This window comes from Condylura cristata, unplaced genomic scaffold (genome assembly GCF_000260355.1).
Source record: "Condylura cristata isolate star-nosed mole 26May11 unplaced genomic scaffold, ConCri1.0 scaffold00025, whole genome shotgun sequence".
In the NCBI taxonomy this organism is placed as follows: domain Eukaryota; kingdom Metazoa; phylum Chordata; class Mammalia; order Eulipotyphla; family Talpidae; genus Condylura; species Condylura cristata.
In genome coordinates, this window is record NW_004567126.1 from 16,196,055 (window position 1) to 16,207,921 (window position 11,867).

The window sequence follows — 11,867 nt, forward strand, 5'->3', positions numbered from 1 at the left end:
TTTCTTACATGTAAAATAAAAGGATTGCTGAGTTCCATGATTTCGAGTATAAACCCCTTTCGAGCAGGAGAGATCATGTATTAAGCAGGCTAAAGATGGGTTTAAGACAATAAGAAATTGTGTTCATTAGACTGGAATGGAAGAATGTACGTCCTACTAAAAGGCATTCAGATTTGAACTTTTCAAACTTTAGATAGATCAAACAAAATATACTTGGGCATTTAGTGCTGCCAGTTTGTAATTCTTGGACTTGAAAATCATTATCATTCAGGTTTCTCCCAGGTCTAAGTTTCTGCAATGATACTAGTATTGGGGTATTCATAGATCAGGTTTTTAAAAAAGATGTACTTATTTATGCATACAGGATCTGGGGTACATGCCAGAGGTGCAGGGGAGTAAGAGGATTCACGGAGACAGAGTGGGGAGCAGAACAGGCAAGACACTGCTGAGGGGAGCAGCAGGCAAGACAGGAAAGGTCTCCTGTGCCATGTGGGTCAGCACCCTGGCCGAGAATCGAACTCGTGCTGCAGTGGCTATGTGGAGCTTCACAGTGCTGTGCTTTAACCTGTTGCACCACCAGAGAGGGCTCTAGATCAGGTATTTTATTTTAGTTTTTCAGATCAGGTATTTGAGAAGAAAAATTGGCTTTATTTGTGAATTGATTGGCAAGCAGGTTGATGATGAACACAAATCTATCTCTCAATTAAGAAAGGAAATGAGGTTCGATAGGTTTGGGGGACCAGGGTTGAGAACAAGAAAGTTAAATTTTGTTGGCTAAAAAGCAACCCACTGGTAACTGGGTGTTTCAGACATGAAGCATAAACAAGCTTTTTTTTCAGATCACTGGAGTTTGAATTTCTGTGGGTGTGCCCCTGCTTTTGGGTGCCCTACTCCAGGGCATTCTCAACCTCCTGCTGACCATGAAGCTCAACTCAGGGTTGTTTGCTTCTACTTTCTAAGGCTGTATCAGATAAGTGCTGGCTCTGCTGTCTGTGAAAACAAAAATCAAAGAAAAAAATTTTAAGTAAGTTTTTTTTTTTTTTTACTTTTGTGCTCTTAAGGTCTGAATGTAAGTCACTTAGGCTTGATTTTACAAATTTTGTTATTTGTCTATATACTTCTGTCTGTGTAGAACATAGTAATAGCTATTGTTCTCCATCACCTCTGCATGTCTAAATCCTAATTTCTTCTTACAAAACTCACATTCAAATGCCACCTACTCCAGGAATTTTGCCTTGATTTGTCCCCCTCTAAGTTGGAAAACATTTTTGTTTTCCTCTGGATTTTTCTAGCAATCTGACATATTTTTTCATGATGCTTATTGTTTGTTATGCTGTATTATAATTATATGTTGCTCATTAGTGTTACCCTAAACATAGATTTTTAGGCTCCTTATGGGCAAAAGCCATGTCTAATTGAGTTTTGTATCTCCACCACCTGGAAAATCAGTTAATGAATGCTTATTGAGCTCCTACTCTGTGCTAGACATAGTTTAGCATTATATTTAGCACATAGTGGTGGGGATTCAATAGATATTTCTAAAATGAATGGTACTGAATAACTAACCAGTATAATAGAATGAGAAAAACAGATAATACCAAGTATAGGGAAGATGTGGAACATCGCATACTCTGATGGCCCTATTACCAGCCTCCTAATGTTTTCCCAGCATTATTGTATGTTAAGTGGCAAGAGGGACTTTGAAGATGTAATTAAGATTACAAATCATTTGACTTTAAAATAGGGAGATTATCTGAGAGGGTGCAGTTTAATCATATGAGCCCTTTTAGAGCAGAGAGTTTTTTTCAGCTGGTGACAGGGGAGGTGGTCAGAGATTCAAAGCCTGGGAAGGACCTGATGCATTGTGGTTGACTTAAATGGGCCTGCAGGTGACCTCTAGATGACAAGAGCAGCCCTCAGAGGGCAGCCGGCAAGAAAATGGGAAGCTCTGTCCCTAGAAACACAAGGTACAATGTTGCCAGTAACCTGAATGAGTTTGGAAGCAGACTGCTCTTCCGAGCTGGATAAGAGTCCAGACCAGGTGACACCTTGATTCTGGCCTGGTTAGACCTTAAGCAGAAAACTCAGTGAGACTACCTGGGATTTTGACTACAGAAGTATGAGATGACAAATGGCTACTGCTTTAAGTTACAAACTTTGGGGCAGTTAGTCAAGTAGAATAGAAGATAGCTACAGACACTCACCCAGCACTATGGTGAGACCCAAGGGAGAGGAAAGGAGGCCTCCAGTAAAAACCAGCACCAGCTTGCCAACTGTGTGGGTGGATCACCCCACCATCAGGCTATGGCTTTTCCATCCTCAGTCAACTTCAGATGAGGCAGCCTGGACTAGCACCTCAACTGCAGCCTCACAAGGGACGTGAGCCGGAAGCACCCAACTAAATCACATCTGAAATTTCTGACTCAAGGAGATCATGAAAGGAAAATGATTATTGTTGGAAGCCTCTACGTGTGAGGGTCATTTGTTGGGCAGTGACACATGGCTAATAGAATGGGTGCTCATTAATGTGCCAGGGAGTCAGCCACACTTAGCATTAGAACCAAGCCGGGGGCATTTTAGGCCCCTTGGTCTTTGGCACGCCAGAATTCAAACCATGTAGGCAGCCTCCACCCCTAAGGCAGGTCCTTCGGGTCTTTTGTCCAACTTGGCTGCCCTCCCACCTGGCCCTACTTGGGATGACGACTCTGGGTTCTAGAGCTCTTTAGAGCTCTCTTGGGGACTAGAGCTGCCCGAGTTGCTCTCAGGAGCAAGCTTAAGAGCAAACTAAAATTTCTCAGGAAGAAAATGAGAGAAAAATGTGATTTTTTTTTCTAAAGAGAGAAACATACTTCACAAGAGTATTATTATTTAACCAATGATGGTATGAAAATACAATACTATAGTCTTTAAAAAGGACATGGGACACTGACCAAGATTAACAGCCATTTAAATTTTTAAATGCAAAGAGCAAGGATCAGAAACAATGTGCATATTAGCTGTCGCTCTGTTATGAAAAAGATCGTTATAAATATTTGCGGTGTAGGCATAGGATGTCTAGGGTAACAAAAACAGCCTTTTGGGAAGAGAACTGTGGCTAGGAGGAGGGGAGGGAAATCTTTTTTACTAATAATTTTGTCCCTGTGGGGCCCATGACATGCACCACCTATTAAAATTTAATTCTTTTCTTGGAAAGAGAGTAGGAACTCACCAACAATTTCCTGCTTCCTTACTGCCTTTCCTAACCACTTGCAATTAGATGTCTTTGCACACGCACATACACTTTCTTTCTACATGCTCCCTTGAACAGTAAACACGTAGCCCCTGCTCTCCCTCACAACCTCACAGCCCAAGTACACTCACAAAGGCAGTTGTGCATCTGTTGCACTCATAGACTTCCCATGCATACAGTCCCATGCACACAGATACACACACAGATGGTTATATACATGCTGTCTACATACATGCATCATTTTACATATCATGCACCCATGATATATACACAGGGATGTGTGTGAACATGTGTATGCATATGTGGCTTTCCCCTAGGCCTTCCCCCCCACCTTCACCTGCCTTTGTTTCCTATCTGTGCATCTCTAGGCGGATGCCCCCAATTGCAAGGAGAAACAGGTTAAAAGTATCCTATTCTAAAGCACTAAAGGGGCCTAATTATAGGTGACTGTAAACCTCTAATTAGGGGAGGACTCATTAGCCACTAAACAAGGGAGGAGAAAGCAGACCTGAAATTAAAAGACATGAATGGCAAGTGCACCCTCCTCACATGGGTAGGAGAGAAGGGCTTAATGGCCCTTTGACAAAACTGGAATGGGTAGACAGGAAGGAGGACTCAAAGGAGGCCGGCATCAAAGGAGGGGCATCTGCAGATGGCACCTGGAGGGCTTGGCTTGCCTTCCACTGCTGCAAATGTAGAAGGGGCTTGTTTCTTGCGTCCTGTGCTCTCCTTCCTCCAGCTCTCAACTGCCTGCCTGGTTCTCTCAGGAATTCTGCTACCACTTAATAAAATCCACTCTCTGGGGGCTGGACCATAAATTTTAATATTTGTACCATGAATTCTTTTTTTAAAGTAATATTTTTTATTTTTTACATTTCTCTTCCTTTTGTGCATTTTTGCACTGGACTGTGGTGATGGCACACGGGTAAATTGGTGGTGGGAAGCCCATGGGGCTTACAACTGTACCATAAATTCTAATATTTATTGAGCATTTGTGGTATAGCAGTACCAACCTAAAACAGTTGTTAAGTATTCATTCACTGATCCTCCTGTGTCCTTACAAGGGGCCTTATTAGCATCATCCCCCATCTCAAAGAAGAATAGAGCCCAGGTTAAGGGACTTACCCAAAACTACACTGTTAGTAAGCAGGGGAGCGGATCTTCACTCAGGGCAGTATGGTTCAGCCAATACTCTTCAGTCTAGAGATTAGATACCAGCCAGCAGGTGGTGGATGGCAATTAGGGTGTGTAGTCTTTTTAATGCCCTTGAATTTTAGCTATAGCTAACATTTCTTGAGCGCTTATATACAATACACTCGGTACTAAGACTTTTGCACCTATTATCTCCTTTAATTCTTAAGAACAACTGTATGAAATAGGTGCTACAGTTTATTTTCCCCATCTGATAGCTGAAGAAATTGGTGCCCAGAGAGTTCAAATCACTTGCCCAGATCATGGTAGGAGATAGATATGTGTCAAAGTTGAAACTTCATCCATTGCACTCAGCCCATAGCCTGAATCACTTACTTTTTTTGCAGTTACTTTGCAGTCTCTGCTGCCTCCTTTATTGAAGCTGGAAGAATGGTTCCATATGTCCAGCAGTCTGGTTCTGCAAGTGGAGTGAAGACCAGTGGGAAGGACCTCCGTGGGCAGAGAAAAGACGACATATGAAACAGGAAGAAGGACAAGGAAGGAGGAAGGTGGGAACAGTGACAATGCAGCTCCTAAACGTGTGATATTTCCCAACTCATCACCACACTGTGGCCAACAGCTGTTCAACAACCAAGTGCCTATCACTCCCTGTGGGGATGGTGCTGTGAGCATTTCTAGGAATACTCTCTTACGCATTGATAGACAAAAGACTGCTCCTGCCTTGAAGCAGTTACTGAGTTTTCCAGTTGAAACCTCAAAATTGGACATTTCTGTCCAGCCCTGTTTTACATAGATATATGTACATCTGTTACTAGGCCTTTTGAAATATTTGAAAAGAAAAACCATTCTCACTCGTGATAGACTCCGTGTGCTGAACGTGCCCTGGCTACATCACAAATGCTTCTAATTTGTTCACATCCCCCCACTGTCACATGAATGCAAGCTCCTTGTTTCATACATCCCTAGTGTGAACCGGTGTGATCTCTGCCATAGTGCAGGCACTCACCAAGTCCACAGAGAACTGACCAAGTAACTTAGTCCTAATCCCGCAACAACTGTGCCAAGCAGTTGTGATTCTTTTTCTTTTACTGAAGTGGAAGCTGAGAGTGTGGATAACATGCCCAAGATCCTGCCTCCCAGCTTTTTCACGAGGAGCACCTGTAGTCAGGAACTCTCCTCGAGGACAAAAGCGTCTTCTTGGAGCCATGTAGTCCGGCAAGATACTGCAATCATACGACATACACACAAGGGCCGAGAGAGCCCCAACGGGGAGTGATGCTAATGGATGCTTGTCTAAGCCTCCCACCTGATCCTTCCAATCCTAAGTCAAACTCTTCACAGTCTCCAGAGCTACTGGCTCATCGCCATCCCTCTCCCCAAACTCCTTGGTAATAAAACAACAACCACCTTTCCCAAGCCTCCACCACCCTAGGACTTCCCAAGAGTGTGCAAGAGTCACAGTCCCTACAGAAATTTGTAGGTGACCATTATTTCCTTCCAGTAGACTCGCTAGGAATTAAATCTTTGCCTAGGACAAATGAGATTATACTCCCTTTGGAGAGAAAAGAGAGAGGGAGAAACAAACAATCTTCACCTCTTCTTGGGCAGAGACATTCATATGCCTGATCATCTGCCAAGCAGATGAGCCTCTGAGACGCCCTCTTTCTTGTTCACTTAAGGGTGAAAAATTACCAGCAAGAAACCAATTAGCAGCCTGTAAGATTAGGTCCCAAGCCTTCTGGTCCCGATTCTTTTACTCAGTCCTCTACACCAGAAGGAGCTTCTGCTTTGGGATCTTGTCTTAATTGAGTCCATCCTCCACTGTTCTATTTGTTAATCATTGCCCCTGAGACTGAGGGAGGGCAGGAGGGTTGGGGCTCTATCTTTCTTTTGTCTCCAGTCTAGAAGAAGGCAATCACAGGAAGGTTATACCACCCAAGGGGTCAGGGGTCAGTGAAGGAACTACCTAGACACGTGGGTCACTAATTTACAGACTAATGAAGAATAATAAAAAATGTCTCTTCCTTGAGCACTTATTCTGCACGGACACTATGCTAAATATGCTGAACAACTCTCCAAGTTAGGTTCTTCCTATTTCACTTAAAAATGCGGGGAATGGAGGCGTTTAAATGTTAAGTGGTAGTCCAAGGTCATGCAACCCGATGAAGGGATGAGAGTTCAGGCTCACAGGTCCTGCTCCTGCTTCTGTGCTCACAGCCACTGTGCTGTGCTGCCATGCAGTGCAGCTGGCCCTTGCTGCTCTCAGAGAGCTGAGCTGTCCAGCGGCTGCACCACTGAAGCAAAGACAAGTCCAGCTGCTGCTCCTGAGAAATCATGACACCTTGGCCTTCATAGTCTCCCCATTATCTTGATGTGCACCAGGTGGGAGGTGGTCCCTGAAGGCAGAGCTCTGACTTGGCTACAGAGGGGAGATGCAGAAGGAGAAGCGGCCCTAACGGAGCCCTGGACTGATAGGGAAACAGATATGCAAAGGACTGAGATCAACACAGGCAAGTTAATATCTGCCAATAGATGCAAACAGCCTGAAACCCAAACTCAAGTTCCCTAGTAAGCACGGGAGGCTCTGTGGCCTCTGCCAGCCTCCCCAGTTACAGGGTGCTCACGTTCGATGAAAACTGAGAAGAAGAAATCCCTCTCCAGGTTGCAACTTCTCATTTCTACCTACTGGCAAAACCCAACATCCCTCTTGCAGAAGTGAAACAGCTCGGCTACAGAGATAAATGCTAGATTCTGACCTCTTGCTTCTGCCTGTGGGAAGGTCCTCCGAAGCTGGCCACAAACACCTGAGGTCCAACCCGATTCTGAGTGGTGCAGCCTGGCTTATTCTGAGGTGTACCTATTTTACCTACAGGTTTTCAGGCTAAAACAAGCCTAAAACCACTATGCTGAGCAGGCAAAACCCTTCCAAGGTCCTTCACTGCAAGTCTCATTTCTCCCAAATGGGAGGAATAAACCCAGAATTCCTCCTTCCTGTCAGTTTCTTTTTCTTTTCTTTTTCTTTTTTTTTTTTAAGATTTATTTATTTATTAATACAGAACTGGGGTACAGGCCAGAGATGCGGAGGGTGAGAGGATTCACCAAAGACAGAGTGGGGAGCAGAATAGGCAGATCGACAAAGTACACTGCTGAGGGGAGCAGCGGGCAGGTCAGGAGAGGTCTGCCCACCATGTGGATCACCTCTGGGGCAGGTGGGGTTTGAACTCATGTGAAAGTGGCATAAGTTTCTTAGTGCTGTGCTTTAACCTGCTGAGCCACCAGGGAGGCCCCCAGTTTCTTTTCTTTAAAAAAAAAATATATATATATATATAGACACACACACACACACACATGTATATTATTTTTTACATTATACTTCATTTAGTGCAGTTTTTCATCTTGGTTGCAATCCCTGCGGCCTTCCCACCACCACTTCCCCCATGTGCCATCACTGTAGTCCCATGTGCTCTTCCCACCCCAATTTTGATCCTATTCCCCTCTCCTCCTCCATAAAATATCTCTTTTATAGTTGTTCATTTTTACATTATTATAATTGCCTTTTTTTTTTCCTGACCCCTTATATTCCTGCTATGAGTAAGACCACCTGGTGTTTTTCCTTTTCTTTCTGGCTTCTTTCACTAAGCAGCATGATCTTTTCCAGCTCCATCCATGTTGCTGCAAAAGGCATGAGTTTATCTTTTTGTTTGCTGAGCAATATTCCATTGTGTATATATACCACATCTTCTTGATCCAGTCATCTGTTTTTGGGCATTTGGGTTGATTCCATCATGTAAGTTTCTTTATGGTAAGACTCAGCCAAATTGTCAATGCATGGAGGATGCTAAGCCAGATTACCTGATTTTGACCTCCGTCTACTTTTTATTGCCCCTGTGACTTTGAAGAAATAATGTCTCCCTCTCGGTTTCTTTCTCTGTAAGATGGGAGGATAGTAAGACCAAGGAGGCAATCAAGAACTATATTTGTGACATATTTCTAACACCTGGGTTTCCTGGAGTTTACCTTTATATCTCCATTTATTAGTTTATAGTTAATTATAATTTGTAATTCTATTATTTACTATGTAATATCTTTTTTTAAAAAAGATTTATTTATTCATATAGAACTGGTATATCGGCCAGAGGTACAGGGGCGGTGAGAGCCTTTACCAAAGACAGAGTGGGAAGCAGAACAGGCAGGTCCATGAAGTACACTGTTGGGAGCAATGGGGAGGTGAAGAGAGGTCTGCTGCACCTCTGGGGCCCGGGATCGAACTTGCACTGAAGCAGCTGCAGCTCACTTGCAGGGCTGCATCCTAACCTGTTGTGCCACCATGGAGGTCCTTATTTACTATATAATATCTTTTTTTTTTTAAAGATTTATTTATTTATGCATACTGAGCTGGGGTACAGGCCAGAGGTGCAGGGACAGTGAGAGGATTCACTAGAGACAGAGTGAGGAGCAGAACAGGCAGATAGAGAGGTCTGCCGTGCCATGTGGGTCACCTCTTGGGCCAGGGATCAAACTGAAGCTGAAGTGGCTTTAGATTCTTAGTGCTGTGCTTTAACCCGCTGTGCCACCAGAGAGGGCCCTTACTATTTAATACCTTAATAATAAAATCAATTGAAAGTAATAGTATTACTAGATTACTTAAAGAGTTTTCTGTAAATTGGACATTATACTGAATGTTTATGTGCATGTTAATTCAACCTCATACTAATTTTGTGTGACTGGACTATTATCTCCATTTTACACATGGTGTAGCTAAATCAACAGTAAGTTCACATTCTTTTTCTTGAACTATCATTCACAATAAAGCCATAAGATAGGCATTGTGATCTTTACAAAAGAGGAAATGTAGATGTGAACGGTGGTGATGATTTGCCCAAGTTAAGCTCAGGGCCAGGACTCCAACCTCCATCTTACCCATTTCCATCTAGCACTGTCCCCTGAAGAGTTGGTGCCACTCAGTGGAGCCAGTCAAGCCACCATATTCACAACCCCACTAAGTGCCATGGGGAGTCGGAGCATCTCATTGGACACTTTATGCTTAAAGTGGAGGGGTAAGGCATGGGGAAATAGTTGATCGTAGAAGAAATACCCCCAAAACATCAACTGAAAATGAAAGAAAAAGCAGGTTTTTTTTTTTTTTTGAAGATTTATTTATGCACACAGAACTGGGTATAGGCCAGAGGTGCAGGGGTAGTGAGAGGCTTCACCAGAGTCAGAGTGGGGAGCAGAACAGACAGATTGACGAAGTACACTGCTGAGGGGAGCAGCGGGCAGGTCAGGAGAGGTCTGCCGCGCCATGTAGATCACCTCCCTCCGGGGCAGGGATCGAACTTAAGCTGAAGTGGCTTTAGCTTCTTAGTGCTGTGTTTTAACCCACTGCGCCACCAAGGAAGGCCCAGAAAAAGCAGTTTTTAAATGTCAATGGGGAAGTCAGTTTCTGTGCATGTAACAGACTTGTGTGCAAAGTATGAGAAACATACTGACTACAATCATAGACTGGATGGGGCAAGGCAGCTGCCTTGCTCAGACTCACAGCCCATCGGCTTTGACTAACTCACAAGCACAGAAAGAAACTTTTATTGCCACAGAGTGTCTTTCTTCCAGCTGTGTGTGTTTTATTATGATTTTGATGGTGGACTGGAAAGTTTATGACCTTCCACTTTTTTCTCCAGCATTCTCTTTAATTTGTTGAACTGCCTAATTACTTAAATACTTTTGGCCAAAAATCAGGATGGGGATAGTGGGGCTGGTGTATCAACTGCCTCCTCTTCCCCCAGCAGTGCATCCCCATCTCAATTGGAAAAGCCCAGTAGTTTTCATTGGAGTGTAGCAGCTCCATTTCCCTCCAATATTAATAATTATGACATTAGAAGGGTGATCTGCTGCAATTCAGCCTTTCTATCTGCGGGCTGGTGGCTGCATATCAATGGCGTGATTAGGCAAATGAAATCAGATTGGCACTGTTATGAAATATTTACATGGCCAGAATGCATATGCTTCAATCTCATTGTTCCCATTATTAAGCCATTTTATAATCTCATAACATTTAGACTCACACTTTGCATTTCTAATTAACTTGAGGAGTGACTTCGCTGGGAATTAATTGCAACTTGTGCATTCTTATACACACAAACTCATTGAGAAACAAACTCTGGTTGGCAATCATGCAATTCACCCCCAAGATGGACTCTAGGCTGACTTCTGTTCTAAACCATCCTCTCTGTCAGTTGGGAAAAGTGGTGGGTGACATTGATTTTCATTAAAATTTGGCTCCAAATCACAGGCAGAACCTATCTGAGTGTGAGAGTCCCTTTGGAGGGACTTGTTTCCACCTGAATAGCCTTTGACAAAGAAGCAGTTGGATGTGTGTGGGGAGGTAATTTTCAGGCTTTTGGATTTCATGTTTCAATAACATCTCAATAATAATAACAATAATAATAATAATAATGATAAAGGAATTGGGATAATCTAAATAGTTGTTATATTGAGCTCTTATGTTTTTGTCCTTATTTAAATTACATCAATACAAGGAAGGGTGTGTCTCTCTCATCCTTCCCTGTTGCTGGCTAGTTACCATTTGAAAGTCTCTAATCAGAAATCCATACCCCTGAAGTGGCTAGTACTAGCACTTTAATGATCTTTATCTCTGATTAACCCCAGAATTTTGTTAATATGCACAACTGGTGTTAGAAAAGATTTTTTTTTTTTTATGGATGAAGTGAGTGGTGTTCAAGACAAGTGGTTTGGTGAGAGTATTTATAATATTTGGCTGTCACCATTGTGTATGTGTGTTTATGGGTGGGGAGTGTTATTGGTATCTAGTGGTAGAGAACAGAGAAGCTATTAGACCACCTGCAATTCATAGAACAACCCCACCCCTATAAAAGTATAACCCACCCCCAAATGTCTACAGTTGCAGAAATCTTAGGAAAAGGTAGAACTAAGACTTCTTGAGCTCACAGAGGGGCTGTTGGCTGTTTTGAGATAACTGCTAATGTTCGTGTGTAGCGAGAAATTAGTCTGAGTCACTCTTTCACTGTATTATATGATTTGATGGTAAAATTGGGGGAAGAAAACTAGACGCTTTTCTAGCCTTACCTCCTGGAGGATACCAAAAATTATCAAATGAACCTAATCATTATGCATGAATGAATTGTTTAGGTCAGTTTGGATGGTGTAGTTTCTCAGTGTTTTATCTTGGAAACTTTACATTTTGATTACTAATTTCAAGAAGAAACAACTGCCATCCACTATCACCATCCTATAATAATAGAATAATAAATATTTTGTGGGAGTAGAGAGTGATGCCTTCTATTGTTTTGACCACCATGGCTAGTAGTAGGCTCAGGCAGAATTCTCCTAGCTTTGTTGGCTCCCCTCTGCCCTCTTGGGGAGGTTAATCTTACCCCCAAAGGGAGAGGAATACCAGGCAAGACAGGAGAAAAAAAAAAAAGGCTAGTACCTCAAAGGGGCCCAGGGT